Consider the following 18,516-nt stretch of genomic DNA (forward strand, 5'->3'; position numbering starts at 1 on the left):
TCATGTCTTTGTAGTAATTGTGCTGATTTGCAGTAATTATTCTGTAATAACAGGATTCGGCCCATTTACAAATTAGGAGAAGCGAACGTAGCTCAGGTGCCGGAGGAAGCTGAGGCAGGACGGGCACATGCAGTTTGTAGCATGGTCACTGTGGTTCTGGAAGCATGAGCGCTTGTTACCATTCTAACACTGGCGGGTGCTACACTGCCAGATATGAAGTGGGGATTTTTCGAGTGCACACAATAGGAGAACAGAAAAGAAAGTGGTGTTTGGAAAATTGCCCTTGAAAAGAATCAAAACGTTTGTTTGCCTTCGTTCTTGCTGTGGGTGCATAGCTTTCCAGCTTTGTGGCTGTAGCCCAGAAAGAGAATATATTTATATTCCTCTTATGCTTCCGTATGGGGATGTTTGTGATCCATGGAGGAAGACAAAACTTTTAAGACTTGAAGACTCCGGTCGGCTTTTGAGAACTATTAGATCCAGATTCAGAAGCTACTATTAGGAAGGCAGCTTTTCCTCTTGAATTAGTTTTGCTTTTCTTTGCTGGGGCTTTGAAACAAAGTTTTTTCAGGTCTGCTTTTCACTAACAAGGATGGTTTTGTTCAGTTAAACTGAGTATTTTTCAGTCAAAATAAAAGAAAATATTTTCTTACAAAACTAATAAGCCACTTCTTGGATAGCTGAGAGCATTTAACCTGCAACCCTGTGCCTAAAAACAAACCTGATGTATTCAGGTATTGGAAATAAAGACTTCCTTTGTTGTATATTGTTTATGTAACTACCCCCCACCATCCTCTTCCAGCAATGTGGTCCCCCAATTGTGGTTTACGTTAATAGCAAAAATTAACCTGAAAACGCTCCTATAACACACATGCTTGTGTGTAACAAGACCCAGCATGTTCCCCTCCCCTCCAAAATTATTTTGACCTAGCCCCAGTCGTGCTTGAGAATTTTGTAGATAACAGCGACATTGTTAACCTATAATGTTTATTGCATTTTTATGTTTTTCTTTTGCTTCCAGCAATAGTATACTGTCTTCATAGAATATAACCTCATACTGTCAGCAGTTGAAATTATGTCAAAACAAATGTTTGTGTCATCTGCTAATAATCTCTTTTTGACAAGTGAACCAGTAATGAACTCTGATTTAGTTCATATTTAGGTTGTATCAAATATTACTTATTAGGAGAGAGCAGCTGTCACTCTAATCCCTATATCTACATTTTCAGTTGAATAAATTCAATTTTTATATAACCTTTAAAGTTAGTAGGTTTAAAAAGCTGAATCAGAATTTGTTGATTGTTCTGTTTTGTAAAACGAAAACTAAAATAGAATTATTTTAATGGAAATGGAAAGTTACTCCAGTAAAAAAAAAAAAACAAAAAAAACTTCTATTTACAAATGTAGGAAATGAAAAGTAGAAAATTAATTTTGGAACTTGAGCAGCAATTGATAAAATTGGCATAACTTCCAGTGGAGTATCCCACCTTGCCTCAGGTGAGAGAGGGAAAAGTTCCTTTCTTCCATAGGTCATGGTGATTAATGGAAGAATGGAGAAGAAAACCACTTTATCCCATTTTACATCTTGACTTGATTTCAGTGATCTGCTTTGACAAACCATGCAAAAACGTAGTCGTAATCAGGTTGGGAATACAGGCATTTTTCAGATCTTTTCAACATATGTATGGATTTCTGTCCTGTTGGAGCCAATCTTAACCTGATTGCACGCAAATGCAGCCTTAGCCTCCTTCACACTAAAGCGCCAGCACATTAAAGTCAGCTGCTTTTGATTACCGGAAGGCGTGAGGTAGAGGTCAGCGAAATGGGATAGTCACTAAGTGTATAAGATATTAAGCTGAAATCTATTAAAAACGAGACAACAAATGGCTATAAGATAAAAAAAAAAAAACAACAGTATAATATTTTAGCTTATTTTAAAACTATTACGTGCTTATTTGCTTTTTAAAAAAAATATCTGGCAATATCTTAAGTCATGGGTTGATTTACACTTGAAGTTACTCGGTGTTCATTCCCATTTTCTTCTTGATTAGTTATCTTTTTTTTTTATTTCTGATGACCTACTGGTAGAGGTCTTTGGGCTTTGCTGACACTCATTCTGGTCTGGCAGTCACGAGATCTGGGTCTCTGCACCCTGTCAACTCATTAATTCTGTGACCCTTGGCAAGTCACTTAACCTCTCTTGGCCTCTATTTCCTCATTTGTAAATTGAGGGTATGGGGGGGGGGGTTGCATTTCTAAGATCCAGTCCAGTTCTAAAATCCAATGATTCTAAGACAAATTGTCAAAAGAGAGTGGCAAGTTCTGTGGTTGTCACATAAGCCCAAGAGCCTTGTTCATGACAGAAGGACTGAATGCTTTTCCAGTAGCTGTACCATGCATTTGCCAAGCCTTTCACATCTGGCAGCTTTTCACCCTCATCCTGCCTCCTCACAGGTAGGCAACCCTCACAGACTAAGCAAAACTCCTTAAATCTGCCTGTGACCTGTGGTTTAGCCACAAAGATAGTAGAAGGCTAGAGAAAGAAAAGAGAGGGGATCATGAAAGACTGTGATAAAAAGAGGCAAACAGTGAGAGAAAAAGAACAATGGGTGTAGGACACCAGGGCTATTTAAAGAAAGGACTACTTGAACATGAAGACAGTACTCCTTACCCATACCTGTCTTCCACTCCCCTTGTTTCCACCTGAGCATGCTAATTTATAGAATTCATACTGTAGGGACTAATATATTCTGTTCATATATAACCTGGAGCTTCAAATGGAAGGGATTTCTAGTCTGAACCAGGTTGTACATTAGGTAATCTATTAACTTCAGATGGATTACCTAATGTACATTAGGTAATCTCATAACTTCAGATGGAGATGGAGGTTGGCAAGAAACATAAAGTAGGATGATCTCGTAAAAGTTTGAGATGGGAGTGTATTATTTTATATAGGGTAATCAGGGATATTGAGGGAATAACATTGGATCAGAGATCTGAATGAAGGAAACCTTCTGAAGAGCTAGGGAAGGATTTTTTTTTTTTTTTTTTTTTTTTTTTAGGTGTTGACGCAATGGTTGGTTGTGAATGCCCTTGATTCTCCCAAATTACATTAGGGAAGAGGAATGAACTACAATCTGGGAAAGCTCTGACTGGTCCAAGGTAATACATAGCAAGTTTCTAGTGGTAGGGCCGAGAGCAGAACTAATGTCTTGCTGCCCTGGAAACCCAAGTGTTCCTTATTCCTTATAATAAAAATCAAAGATAAAGCTAGGGTTGTACATTAAGGAAACCAACTTTAAACTGTTTCTCCCCCAACCCAGACACATCATTTTAGTTTTGCTCTACAAATACTTTTAAAAAACCATGGCGCCCTGCCACTACCACCCCCTCCCCATATCTTCCAACTTGAAATAGTAAAACACACCCTGAGAGTCCTTTCATAAACACCAAAGTATTGAACCACTAGCTTTGCTTTGATTCAGCAGCTCCTACAAAGACTTCTTTAATTTTAGTGTTATCGGTCCTCATTTTGTTGGGGGGAGAAAGTGTGACTTCCAGATTATTCTTTCCATCATTAGTGTTTTGGAGTCACCCTCTTGGTTAGCCCCTGAGGCTACCTTGTGTTGAGTCACATTCAGCCCTCACCTCGTTCCCTGGCCTGCACAGCACCTTTGGGGATCTGAGTCCCACCTCCACATTTCAGGCTGTGTGCCCAGCATGGCTTTTCTCTTTCTGAACCAGTCAAGCAATCAGACTGATAGTGTAATTTTGGTGATGCTTTGACATACATTCAGATAGCTTTCTGTCTCTTTTGCTTGTGGTTGCCTCCATTCACTGTGCCACAGTTATTTCTAACATTATGATGCAGTTCTTTAAGCCCTCATCAGATTTTCTCAGAACCATGCTGAAATTTAAACGTGGAATGTGCTACTATAAACTATTTCAATTTGAAAATAACTCATTCCTCTTATGAGATATTACTTGACCCTCATCTACTTTTTTTTTTTTTTAGAGCGCCTTTTAACTTGATAGGAAACAAAAGAAGATATTATTTAGCAACTTAGAAATGTAATCTCTGCAAACATCTACTTTTTAAAGGGCAATAGTAAAAAGACCCCTCTAATCTTTGTTTTCTGGATATAAGCTGACAGCAACATGCAGACTAGGTATTAGATAATAGAACTAAAGACGGTGTGGATCGTGATGGATTGGACTGAGAGCAGGAAATAAGCACATTTGCAGGAGGAGAGGGTCAAGAAAATAGGCTTTAGACATGTGTTCTTTATTTCTCTACATTTTGTTTACATTTGAGTTGCAATTTATGTGGTCTGTTTTATACATGGCAACCTTATGACTAGTTTGGAAGAGAACGGATAAGAGAGAAACCTCTTTTGAAACTTTCAGAGTTGTCAGGAACATAGGTACTAGGATTATTCTAGGAAGAAGAGAGCATCTAAAGAGGGAATTCTTGTTGCCTCTCTGTTTGCTATGCTAAATACTTTATTATTTGTGTTAGTCCCTTTAAGCAAATTTTACTGTATTTCCCAGGTACTCTGCATACATGGCAGCTAATAGTAAGGTTTATGGAGATTATAAACTGGGACAGTCACCCATAAGCAGCCACATTTTAAATGCTAATGTATACTTATTATATAAAATCGACATTTAACAAAGACCCACCTGTCTCTAAACGTTTCGCTACAGTGTCCAAAATTCCTGCTTCAGTGGTCCAAACAATGAGCCTCTAGGCAGTGTCTTGGGAAGTGTTCCCACCCTCTTTGCCCCCTTCCTAATCCCTTTTTAATTTTTTGAATTTGTTTCCTGACAAGTGGATAGGATATCACCATTGGGAACTATTGGTACTGGCGGTTGTGTTTTTGTGTTTGTTGCTTTTTAGCAGTGATTTCTTTCAGATTGACTCATTCTCACATTTCAGGGGGTAAGGGTCAGGAGGGGAACAGAGAAGTGGGCCCTAATGCAGTACGCACTGGAGAAGATGAAAATTTGCGATGGCAAAACTAAGTACAGTCTTGGACATAGACCTTAAAATCTAAGGGTGTGCGAAGCACTGATGACTTGGAGTCTGAGGGAAGGGAGAGAAGACCCGCTCCTCTGCCAGTTTCATTTTGAGCCTGTCTTGGTGCCAGCCTTGCCTGCCGGAGGGGCCGGGGAGCGAGCGAGTGAAAGAAGCCACACGTTTGTGCCGCGCTCTACAGCTTCCCAGCCGGGGACTCAACTAGCCTCATTGAACTGCAGTCCGGAGCAGCATGTCCTAGGCTCTTTTATGGGTACTTGTAAAAAGGATTTCTCAACTGCACATGCCACCGAAGGCCTGATGTTCTATGTGTAACAAGGCAAGGACAGCAAAATTCCAAAGGGGCCTTTCTCTTATGAATTTTACGCAGCAGTAAGCTACTCTGATCTTAATGTAAAATATATAAAGCAATTTTTACAACACTCTAAAATAAAAACAACTCTAATAGGACACACATGGTGTCAGTGGTTAAGTTTTTTTCCCCCTCTTCCAGGGGACTTTTTCCCCCCTTATGAGATAAGAAAGCCTGAAGTATAAATCCCCTAATGGTTTCTTAGAACAACTTACTTTCCTCATCAGACACCTCTCTCGAGTCTTTAAATGATGTTGATAAAGAGGGTGCAGGCAGTTTACTCGTGGAGATTTCCTGTAAATACTTAGCCAGCTACTAGACTGACCTAGAGCTGTAGTCGTGGGTATCGTCCAGGATCAGGAGGCAGAAAGAAAACATTTCAATGGAAATAATGACAGAGTTTTACTAAAATCTCAGCATGACTCATGTTGTCATCATGCAGAAGTGGTTAGGATGATAAAATTACTCTGTGCAATAGAGTGGGGCAAAAAGGTTCAGGTGGCAAAAGTTATTACCATTAATTTAAACTAAAAATGTAAAGGCAGTAGGTTTTGCTTTACAATTGACCTGTTTATATAATACTTGGACTTCCTGTTTCTGTGTGTCATTATTATTTTCTTCTATTTGAGGACTTTGGAAACTAGAGAATAAGATACTTGTATAGTCAAGAGACATTTAATAATTGATGTTATGCCCTTATGTCTATTAGTCAAAGGATTTAATAATAACAGTGTAAAAAGGTATTTAATAACATGTGAAACCCCAACGAAATTTAAACATTAGAACTAGGAAAAACTTTAACAGGAGCTTAGGACTGATAAAGGAAATAGACCATATGAATATATGTTGGTTGAAAATATTGAGCCAAAAATCTGACTTTGGGTTTCCTACCCAAGGCAAAGGGGAAAAGTAGATACAGCTCTTTCTATCTTAATTTCAAATAAATGATTAATTATAAAATACAAAATAATTTACTAATAGCTCCTAGGGGGAAAATCCATATACATATATATGTATATGCACAGAACGTACATACATAAACATATTTACATATATGCATAAGTGTGCATATGAATGTATACATATATACACAAAAATGAGTACTCATTCCACCTTTTTTTTTTTTTTTAAGATTTTATTTATTTATTTGACAGAGATAGAGACAGCCAGCGAGAGAGGGAACACAAGCTGGGGGAGTGGGAGAGGAAGAAGCAGGCTCATAGCAGAGGAGCCTGACGTGGGGCTCGATCCCACAACACCGGGATCACGCCCTGAGCCAGAGGCAGAGGCCTAACCGCTGTGCCACCCAGGCGCCCCTCATTCCACTTTCTAACACATGAAAGTATGTGTATGTGTGTAGGCAGGGCGGGACCTGCGTCATAGAATTAGTGATTCTCACAGGAAACACTTCAGTTCCATAGAGAGAGAAACACTGAACAGATTTCTCAAATGAGGAATCACATCCAGAGTAATGAATGGTATGGTGTACAGTGTCTTTACCAATATCCGTATCCCCAGTGTATGTTTTCAGAAGACAGAAGGCAGCTTGGGAGCATTTATTCTCAATGTAAGCTGAAGACATAATTGTGAAAGTTGCCTCTATTGGTCTGGGCAATATGGAATCAGGATTTATTGACTTATCAGTTGTATTTGAGTACAATTGTCTAGTAGGTTCTTTTAGTAAATACTGAATACATTTAGAACTTCATGGTATCTAGAGAAAATGTGAGTTTGTATCGAGGGTCAGTTATCCTTTGAACTTGTCGATAACTGTTGTGTCTTTCCTATATAGTAAGATGTTCTTAAGCAAGATCGGGAGTTGCAGGGGTGCCTGGGTGGCTCAGCTGGCTAGGTGTCTGACTTGATTTTGGCTGGGGTTGTGATCTTGGGTTCCTGAGATCGAGCCCCAGTTCATGGTCCTCACTCAGTGTGGAGTCTGCTTGAGATTCTCTCTCCTTCTCCCTCTGCCCTGCACTCCACTTGTGATTGCTCACTCGCTTGCTCTCATGCTCGCTCACTCTCAAAATAAATCTTTAAAAAAAAATCAGGAATTGCATATTTAGATGAGTTATTTCCAGCGATTATCTCAAGCCTTGAACTAATATTTTTAATAACCTTTTTTTGTTTTTTGTTTCTTCTCCAAGGCTGGCCTTCAATTATTTTAATCTGAAAACTATTTGATACGAGAGAACCACATAGATTTTGAGTAAATGCTTACTCAGTGTAATTGACTTTATTAAAATATGTTGCCAGGTATCTTCTGATTTCTCTTTTGAGTCTACTTCCCCAATATAATTCAGGCCGTAAGTTTGGGACTGAGTTTCTAGCCAACCCATCATTTTCCCATTGCCATGTCTGTAGGTTCATCAAATCAACTATTTAAACAACTGTTAACTCCTATGTTCTAAAGAAATGGGCAGACTGAGTGATATAAACAGAAGAGTTTATAGTCTTCTTAAGGAAGAAGAAAATGCACATTACAAAATAACAAAAGAGGCAAAGTTGAATTTGTAAACATAGGCAATGTTATGGGCTCTGATATTATAGAAAATATCATTTTTAGCTGTTGTGGCCAGGAAATGCTTCCTGAAGAACAAGCTTTATATTAAAGGGGGGTGGGGTGGGAAACTTGTTTAAAAAAAAAAAAAAAGGAAGAGGAGATCATTTTAGACTGAGAGAACATTGTGGAGAAAGATGTAGATGCCAGAGTGTGCCTTCTGTGTCCCAGAGAGCGTGAGCACAAAAGCCTGGCTACAGCTGAGTTTGTCAGCAGCAGTTAGAACAGTTCCAACAAAAATATAAGTTGCGTACTGATTGTGAAGTGCTTCTATGGAGAGGACAGGACTTTTCATTTTACCTCGTCTACAGTGGAGAGCCACGGGGCACTTGAGCCTGGAGGTATTTTAGCAGAATGCTGGCTGAAGATGGAAGCGGCTGAAGTTCTGCTGGTGAGGCGGAAGGAAGTAGACTTCACATCCCAAACTTGGGGCAGGGCATTCAGCAGAGTCTGAGTTTGGGAGAATTACCAGACAATACTTACGGGTCTGATGTTTACGCATTTTTCTGTTCTGCTTGCTTTTCTAAAGAGTGCAGGGTTTTGTCTTGACTTGCAGTCCACTGTGACCCTCATATCTTTTTCTGCCAACTTTCTAAGCCAAGCTGTTCCCCAGTTTGTATTAGTGCAGTCTATTTTTGTAAAAATCTAAGCACATTTTGCACTCAACCTAACTGAACTATATTTACTTTCTAACTGCTACTTTCATTTGCCATTTACCGAGACCCTTGGATGTATTATTCCCTATTTTCTAGCTTATGATGTTAGCCTCCTAATGGATTTCCCTTGCAAGCCAGCTTGAAGTACTCTGAAAATTTAAAGTATACCCATTAAATGTTATTCAAATCAAAGACTAAATGTTCCTACGAGGCCCAATTTCAATGGTATAATCTAAGGTGATTTTATCTGGCATGTTGTGTTTTAGCTGCTGCATGGAGTGTTGGGTTGAGAAGGATTCTGAGTTAAATTCTGGATTTGGGGAGAACTGTATAGTTATCAATTTGGGGTGTTTGCAGCATAGAAAACAATGTATTGCATATTATCCCTAATTCTAATCCTTTGACTCCTCCTGCTCTTGGCTTTCTCTTGCCTTCCCTCCAACCCCCCAATACACACTTGGATGTCTTTGACAAAAATTCATCTAGCTTCTATTTTATACCTCTAGTAACAGCAGAGGATTGTATATTGGGGGGGGGAGGGCAGCATGGACAAATAGAGGAAAGAGTCTTAATTTGATACACCCTGGCTTTCATCACTTACTAGTTGAATGACATTGGTTAAATTAATTTCCTGAAGTTTAGTCTTCTATGAAATGGGGATAACATGTTGCAGGATCATTGTTAGGAGTAAATCAGCACATATGCAAATAGGTTTTATTCTACATTTTGCTGTGATTCTATTAATTCTCTATTTCCACTCTTCCTATGACTGGATTACTCTTGGCTCTTTACTTTTCTTTGATTTCTACCCATCCGTGGCTTCAGCTATCATTCAGATGTGAAATCATCTTCCCTTTGTGCCCCAATCCCAGTTTGGCTGTCGATGGCCATCTTTCCCTAGACGTCTTGCCGGCACGTCAAACCAAGTGTAGCTAAAACATACTTGGCTGTCTTTCCAGAACCTAATTTCTCCCGGGATGGCTATCCTTCCTAAAGGCGTCTCTAGCCTCCCAGTTACCCAGGCTCTCAGCTCTATGTTTGTGTCTCTTCTTTACATTCAGAAAGATTAGTACTCAGATCTTTCCTCAGCCACCTGAAAGTATACAAACTTGAGAAACTTACTTAATCTAAGCTTTAGCATCTATATTATGGGGATAATAGCAGGTGCCTGCTTCACAGGATTGTCATGAGGATTAAATGACATCATTTAAAGTAGTCAAGGATCAGAAAATGTGGATTGTTATTTATTTTTTTAAGTAACCACCTGCCCAGCTCTGTTTCTCCATTGTCCATTCATCTTTATTTCTGTGGTCTCCACTTTTATTTATGTAAAAGATTGCAATAGCCTTTCGTGGGCAGAGAGAGTATAGGTTAATTTATATTCCAGCTAACAGCTGTGGCAGCACATTCCAAGCTGGACTTGTTCTTCATTTACAGTCCAATCTAGGTGGTAAGATGGAAATGTTAAATTCTAAAAATGGCTAGGACAGCCATTGGGTATCCTGATGAGCACAGGACCTAGTACAGAGCAAGCCTCCAATGTTGAGAAGGATGAAGTTTGCAGGATGATTTGGACCGGTTAATGCTGGCTGAGGAGGTGAGACTTCAGAATACAGACTAGGAATCAAGGGAGGATTTGAATAAGTAAAAATGAGTTGAGGGTGAAGGGGGAAGAGAGGATAAGCGGAAGTGTGACAAAATGGAATTGTGTAGAGGCTACCATTAAATAAACATGGAGAATCTGTTGAAACAACACACATAGTAGGAAGCAAACGGGAAAAACTGGGGTAAAAGGTGTAGAAATAAGAAGGAATGAGTTCAGCAGATACTTCAAAATCAGTAAGAGGAGGTTGCCAAATTAAGCCTCATGGATTGACTAGTGCCAGAAGAATTTGAGACTGACAGAAAAATTATCACAGGGAAGAGGAAATCTCTGCCCATTTGTGGTGAATCATTTACAGACTGCAAGTTGGGTGAGTGGAGTATTCAAAAAAAAAAAAAATGAAAGCCTGGGTATAACATATGATACATAGTTTATAACAGCTAGCCGCCTGAGTGATAAAGTAATGAGCCCAAAGTTAAGAACATGGGCACAGATGTTAAACAAATTCAGTGACGTGTGTTGCCTCACTGTACCTAAGGATGTTTTTGCTTTGGAAATTCAATTTCTTAAACCCATTTGTAACAGTAATTTAATCTTGAGGAAACTTCTAGAAGGAAAGGGAACTCTAGACCTAGAATTTAAGAATGGTCAAACTCCGTCCCTTGCAGGAAAAAATAGTGTGGTTGACCCTTGAACAATGCAGGGGTTAGGGGCACTGACCCTCCACACAAAGTCCATGTTTAACTTCGGACTCCCTAAAAACAACTACCAGTAGCCTACTGGTCACTGGAAAGCCTTACTGATAGCATAACTGATTAACGCATATTTTGTCTATGTAGTATATACTGCATGTTTACAACAAAGTAAGCTTCAGAAAAGAAAATGTTATTAAGAAAATCATAAGGATGATTTACAGGGCCGTACTGTATTTATTTTTAAAAATCCTCGTGTAAGTGGATTGGTGCAGTTCAAACGTGTTGTTCAAGGGCCAAGCTGTGGTTTCTCACAGTTTGGGAGGAGGCCTAGCAGGTTAGGGATCTGGCCGCTCGACCCTGCTTGAATGAGAGTAACTTTACTTTTTTCTCCATTACATTTTGGGGGTTCCGCATGGGGTTTCATTTGAAAAAAGAGCATATCTTCCTATGAAACAAAACTTTCAGATGTGCTCCTTTATATCCTTTCCTCTGCGTGTTTGAAGTTGAGGCGCAAAGGAGCCCGGCGAATCACCCAGGCTCATGGCAGATGGTAAAGGCAAAGCTTGGTTCTTGCTTAGACATCCAACTTAAGAGCTCATTCTCCCACATGGCCTCATTGTCTCCCAGCCCATAATTATCTCTGGCAATTCCTCAGAGGTAATACAACTAGGATTGTTCATGTTATCACATATACATCCTCCAGGGTGACTGGCCTTACATTTTTGGAATAGTTTCTCTTGGAATGGTAGTGTAACACCAGCACGACTGAATTCAACAACCTATCCACTGTTTGCAGCGGACTCTGCAAGGCGCAGTGATGGTCCAATAAAAACAAAAAGCCTCTCTTCAACTATTTATAGATTTTCATTCGGATTTACAAACTATATACAGTTTAAATAGTGTAAGGTGGGTAAGCACATGATCTGCTCCAAGCACAACTTCATTGCATCTTGAGCTGCCCGTTTAACATTTTGTTCGGTATTCTCTTGCTTCTGGGGGAGAATTCTGGCAGGTCTCACAGCTTTTCTGCTCAGTTTTGGTGGTATAGTCCTATGGTCACTTTTAGTCGTTGATATAGTCTTACTTCAGTTATTAGAATGTCTAGTCTGAGATAATAACCACAATTAGAAACTTGAATTAGTAATAATTGGACTATAAATAGAAAATGTATAACAGACTTTGGCTGATATGAAGCTAGTTCCAGAATACCTATGGATAGAAGAGTCTATTTTCTAAACCACCTCTTTCCTGAAAATTCTAAACTAAATGACTCTCTGATGAAATGGTAAAAAAGCAACTTAATGCTAATCCCCTAGAAGATGTATATTATGTCGATTTCCATCCCTTTGTGGCTCTCTCTCTCTCCATTTCATTTTACGTCAAAACCTGGAGAAGGAAACCACATGCCTCTGTCGTGCACGTATGCAAAGATTTCTTGTAGTATTCCTGTATTTTCATGTTGAGAGTGGTATTGCTAACTTGAGTAATTTAATGTAATTTCTGCCTCAAATGTCAAGTGTCTGCTGCATTTCAGATCTTCCTCTATTTTGGTATAATTGTCAACTCCGAGTGCACAGACTGACCTAATACAGTCATCAAATGTGCTTTGAATTAAGAGTGATTTGGCTAGCTTCTGTAGCACGGTTTGAAGCAGTGCACTCACTTGCTGTTACCAGTTGGCTGCTCCTTTATCAGAAACATAAGCCTTGTATATCCCAAGAACCACTACGCGAAAGTTTCCACCAGGTGGATGACATGTGAGCATATCTAGTTGCAAAACTGTAACATTGCTAGTAGCCTAATTTGAACCATTCCTTTTATAATAGCTTACATTTATTAAGAACTTGCTTAAAGGAGTTCAAACAAGGGTGGTGACCTCTTAAGCACCCATATTTTAAAACTTAAAAAAAAAAAACAACATACAGCCCTCCAATTGCCCATCTTTTATGCAACTTTTAGTACTTAGTGACAAATGATTCCACAATCAGTATTATGCAATGAATGCATAATTAAAGAGGATTGAAAATTCAAAATATGTGGTCATTTGTTCCCTTTATATACATTTGCACGCGCGTGCGCGTGTGTGTGCATGTGGGGGAAGGGGGATGAGAATTAGTGGTTTCAGCACTGCATTTAGGGAAATGTTCAATGTTGCACTCGGCATTTTGTTTGACAGTTGTCACATTTTTTTCATTGTCTCTCCACTTTTGTTTATTTCCCTGCTTCTTAAGCAGCCTGATGAAATCTCATCAGCTAACTGGGATTGAATTTTGATGAGTGCCAAGTTGCTTTGATGAAATCGAGTGTAATTATGTTAAACCCGACTTTATTTGGCTTTAATGCTGGCATTTTCCATATTGAGAAAATTAGTGCATTTGTCCGCTACTGGAGATAGAAGCCCAGTGAGAAACAAAGATAGCTCAAATCCAAAAAGCAACCACAATTTAAGTTCATTTTATACCTTTGTTTCAAAACTAGCTCATCCATGCATTCAAACTTTCTGTTTTAGCATCTGTTCCTTTTAACAACGGCAAAATCAGAATTAGCTATTAGCCAAAACTACCCTAATCCGTGAACTAGAAAAAGAAAATATATAGTTCCTGGTCACGAGGAAAAAAAGCTTTTGTGTCCTATTATCTGGATTTTTTGGCGGGGGGAGGGTAGGGCGAAAAAGGTTTTAGTACTTTAGGTACAAAATATTGTTATTTATCAACAAAGAAAAAATTGAGTTTTTAAATTGTACTTCTCACTTATTTCAGGCTACAAATCTAACACTGTACAGGAGTCAAAGAATTTTAGAATCCAGAGACTCTCAAATTTAGACCTTAATTTCTGATACTTATAATGTAGAGGAAATTAAACTTGCTGACATTTTATATAATTAAGTAATAACATTATACCTCTTAGGAGGTCATTGTGATGCCAGAATTTTAAGAAGTTTGGGCATTAGGTCATGGTACTGCAGTAGGGCTTTCAGAATGTTCACGTAGGCTGGAATGAGACATTTAACTGCTCAGCCAGTACATTTGCCCCTCCTAACAGGAGGCCAGCAACTTTCTGTCACCAGTGCTTCTAACGCTGGATCTGGAACTGGAAGAGACATCCCACTTTTATTCAGTAAGCATGAACAGCCCAGCCACTCTGGATGGTTCCTGGGGAGACTGGTTGTTCTGGGGACACTTAGAGATTATTCTCTATCTCAGTTTTTTTTGCTTTGAGTTGTTCCCTAAAGTTACTGTAGAATTCTGACCTTTAAAGTCTGGCACAAAACATCCCTACTCCAAAACTCTTACAGATGGTGACAGTTTAATTGAAGTCAGATAATTGGTGGCAGGTCATTGAAGGCAGTTCTGTGGCCCTGGGAGAAAGTTATACAGGTTACATTTCTTAAAAACCCTGTGTTTTGTGCCTTTATATAACTGAATTCAAATGTCTTTTCCTTTTTGTGTTTTTTTCCTTGGTCAGTTTTCAGTGGGCATACTTTACCAGGTTAATTAATCACTATAAAGCATTTACTTCTTTACTACATTGTTTATAGAGTGGTCAGTTAAGGGCTACTTTAGAATTACAGCATTACTGCGTTCTGCAAACTGTGAAACCAAGCAGGTTCCTGTGTGCGAACAGAATGGGGGTCAACGAAATGCCGACTCCTCACTGGTTAGGTTTGTGTTCTGATGCCCAAATCCACTGGAAATGAACACTTGTCGGAGTGTATCTGTGATGATGTAAATTTAACTGTATTTTATATTTTCAGTAATCCATGAAATATCTGGCAGAAATATCCATATCTTAATGGATTTTACAGATGAAGCCCCAAAACACAAAGTAAAAATGGTCTGCGTTTATTATTTATAGTGTGTAGAAACTACCTTTACATAAATGACGTCGGAATCTACTTGTTATAGTGATTTGTGTGTGTGTGTGTGTGTGTGTGTGTGTGTTCACTACTAGCCTGTTGGAGCTGTCAGATTATGTCATTATCATAATCTAGACCAAAGATCTGGCAAGACTTTTTGTACACCCAAGTTCCTAGACTTTTATGCAGATTGATTTAGAGTAAGGCTACCACAGAAGATAATTTCTAGATAAAGAATGTAGGAGAGTGGCTTCCAACAGCTCTGTTCTCAGCTTCCTTTTTGGATTCTGACCATGACCTATGTCACAGCCCCAGATGAATTGCAAATAGTTATTCCAGGGTCTGGGTATAATTGTTATCTTCTCGGTATAAGGATTCCCTGATCCACAGTCTTGAGTGGGACTGATAACATTTGCATTTTTCTGCATGGCTTTTCGTTATAATAGGTATTTTACAAACCATGAGCCATGATGATGAAGTGATTCAAGATCTGAAAAAGTTTAAAAGCCGCTGAAATGAAAGCAAGAACCAAATGGCAAAGGCAGGGCACACAGACACCATAAAAAAAGCATTGATGCCAGTTGCTTAAGAAATTCATCAAGGATGTATATTAAGGCTTAAAAAAAAACTTTCTCAGAAAGGAGTTGTGATTTGTTTCATCAGTGGCTGAAACAGTTCAGTGTATTTGATTCTGTCTCATTTCATCTATTTGTCAAAACTTTTCAAATTGCTTTTTCTATACAATTTTTCAAAGTTGTGCTTGTTTCTTCAGATTTCCAAGTCCTGTAAATTTTTTTTTTTTACTTTTGAGTATAGTTGACACACAGTGTTATATTAGTTTTCAGTATACAGCATAGTGATTGAACAACTGTACATTATGCTGTGCTCATCACAGGCGTAGCTACCAACCGTCACCGTACGATGCTATTACAGTAGCAATGACTATATTCCTTATGCCGTGCCTTTTATTCCTGTGACTTATTCACTTAGTAGCCTGAATTTTTTTAAATAAAAATTGTACCTACTTAAGGTGTATAGGCTCCTTTTTATTTGGTATCCTGACTCTCCATTGCTCACTAGACCCTACTTCAGGAAGGGGTTTGTTGAGGCCAATCCTGAATGGCCTTGGGCCAAGATGCTATGAGCCAAAGCATCCAATGTGCAGACACTGAGAGTTAAAGCTTTTCTAACAGAAACAGACCATCTGACTTTTTAATTAGAAAACGGCTCAAATCCACACCTCAGTGTCAGCTCTTGAGGCTCCTAAACCAGAATCTAGGGTATCTTTAGTAGTGTTTTGTGTTTTTTTTTAAACATGCAGTAAAATGTAGAACCATAGCCAGGGGAGAGATGAAAGGGTAAGGGGGTGTGTCTCAAGGGATTGATAACAGGATTAGAACTTTGTAGAAATCATTTGCATTTCTGGCTAGCGTCTGTTACAAAATACACATACGTAACTTGGATGGAGCTATGAAACCTGGTGTGTTACATTTCAAGTTCCTTTTAGGCAAAATCCAACACCTTATCTGCTAAGCAGAAATGACCATCTCCGTGAAAATTTCAGAACTAGCCCCAAATGCACGAAGAAGTAGACTAGCCTGGGAGGAAATCCACTCGGGACAAAGCCCTCTCTAGTCAGTTCCGAGGCCAGAAAGCCAGACTTCTTTCACATTGTTTGTAGATGAAACTGAAGATGATGTAACAATAGTGAAATCAACATGTTCTCAGGTGGCTACAAACTAAAACGTTGAGGAAGTGTGTTCTTTGTTGATTTCTAGGATGTCAGTTTGGATCTGATGGTAGGAGAGCTCTCAAAGTTTTCTGTGGGTCAAAGATGATATTAAGCAATTGTTTTTTGTTTTTATGGTTTTTTTTTTTTTAGGACAGATACTATTTAGTGGAAAACATATAAAATCAGCATTTTGTTTGTAAAACAGCCACAGAAAAATCAAGGATTGATTTTACTACCAAGCTTGTGGCACATACTGGACATTGAGATTCTAGATAGTTCTTTTTCTTGCTATGGCAATAGAATGTGGGCAAAATACTTGGCAGTTAACTTAATTGGCATCTTTTGCTTCATGTTCCTGTATGACTGGGCAGGTCCTTCATTGAGATCAGTAACACAAAGATTACAATAAGTTTTCGAAATGCTACTCTTAGCATTTCAGGCGATGCTCCTGCAAACATTCTCCATTTTGAGTGACTGAACAGCAAAACAGAGGCAAAGGCACAGCAACAGCCTCAATGTGAATGCTAATTTAGTGGTTAAAATTACTGTTCTGTATAACCATCCCATAACGAATTTCTTTATCATTGTGCCATTTGGTCTAGTAACTTTTTCAGCCCCACCCCCTCCCCATGGTTTGTGATGGATCAGCTGTACTACCAGGCCATCAAATGTATTCAATTTTGGAAGCAAACACTTCATGGTTGTTTAAAAATCCAGAGTATTCACATGGGGAAAGTGTGGGAGGTTTCAAGTTTCTGAAACATTCTGCAGAAAATGAAGTGATAACAATTCCTGCCGGTGGCCATATGACTTAATCATAACTGGAAGAAAAAAAAATGTTTGTTTAGGCTTGGCCAGAGTTAATAATAAGCCAGAGTTACAATCTTATTTTTGCTTGCAAACATGTTTCCTTCCCCGTGGCCCCTTTCCTCATCTTCTGTAGACACATCGGGCTTTCCTGAGACCTGCCCTCACTCTTGGAGTGATGTTCAAATATGTATTTTGTGCTGATTCAAGGCTTTGTTTTCATCCCGCACCCCCCTCATTAAGAACACAATACGGGCATAATCTCAAATCTGTGTCCACAGTCCATGGTCAGCCTGTGCGGTGGCAAAACGTGGGCAGTGTTTGAGGTGTAGGCAGTCAGAGGTGGATGCTGGGAAGTTTCTCATTTCGATTCCACGACTTCCTCAGTTCATCAAAATTCTTTACTCTCAAGGATTGCAGGATACATTTGGCACCAACATGTGCTAACATGAGCTTTTGTGGTGTTTAAATTCCTTCTCAGCTTGGCTGGCCAGATCTTTATTTTATTTTGGTCTGTAGGCACATCTGTCACCTGTCTCTTCGGAGGTTATATGCCTCTGGGGAAGGACTCCTTTTTCCTGAACCTATGCTTCGTGTTTAGCTTCCAAATACTTTTCACATTTCTATAGCCACAATCAGGTGAGCCACCCAATTTTTAATCCATTGGGTTGATGGGCTGGGGAGTTATGGCCTGTTTTATTGTATTTATTTATTTTCACTAAGTGGGTGGGATATTGTAGCTTTAATAAATGACCTTTTGTGCTGATAGTGTTGTGGGCAGAGAGACTGTGTATTTTGAAAAGAAAACCTTTCGTTTCAATATGCTAAGTAATTCTGCAGGAATTTATAAATAAAAAGTTTAAGATAATGTATTTTTAGGAAGCATTTGCCTGGGAAAATGGTGGCTAGTTTTAAACTGTCGCAAGAATGAAATTATTTGCACATTTATGGGTTAAACTATTTCTTAATATTTCCAAGCTCTGAATTCATAAAGACTTCACTATAAACTGAAGCAAAACATATGAATTAATAAACACGCCAAGAAATGTAGAAACCCCAAATTTTTATCTGTGACAATAAAACTCCCAAGACTTTTTTCTCTCTTCTAACTTGAAATTTAAACTATAAATGACATTAATTTTTAATGGTACAAGAATGTTGTTTGATATAGCACTATACTGCGATTTCATTTCAAGTGTCCTATTGTGGACAGGTTCAGG

At 38.8% G+C, this 18,516-nt stretch overlaps 1 protein-coding gene across 1 annotated transcript in view; it reads left to right on the top strand.

Moving 5' to 3' along the window:
* Nucleotides 1-18,516, top strand: part of RSPO2 (R-spondin 2) — a 147,833-nt gene that overhangs the window by 100,711 nt on the left and 28,606 nt on the right. The gene's annotated exons all lie outside the window — the stretch shown is intronic.

The sequence above is a fragment of the Ursus americanus genome, chromosome 9 (assembly GCF_024610735.1).
Source record: "Ursus americanus isolate L20-20 chromosome 9, mUrsAme1.1.p, whole genome shotgun sequence".
Taxonomy (NCBI): Eukaryota; Metazoa; Chordata; class Mammalia; order Carnivora; family Ursidae; genus Ursus; species Ursus americanus.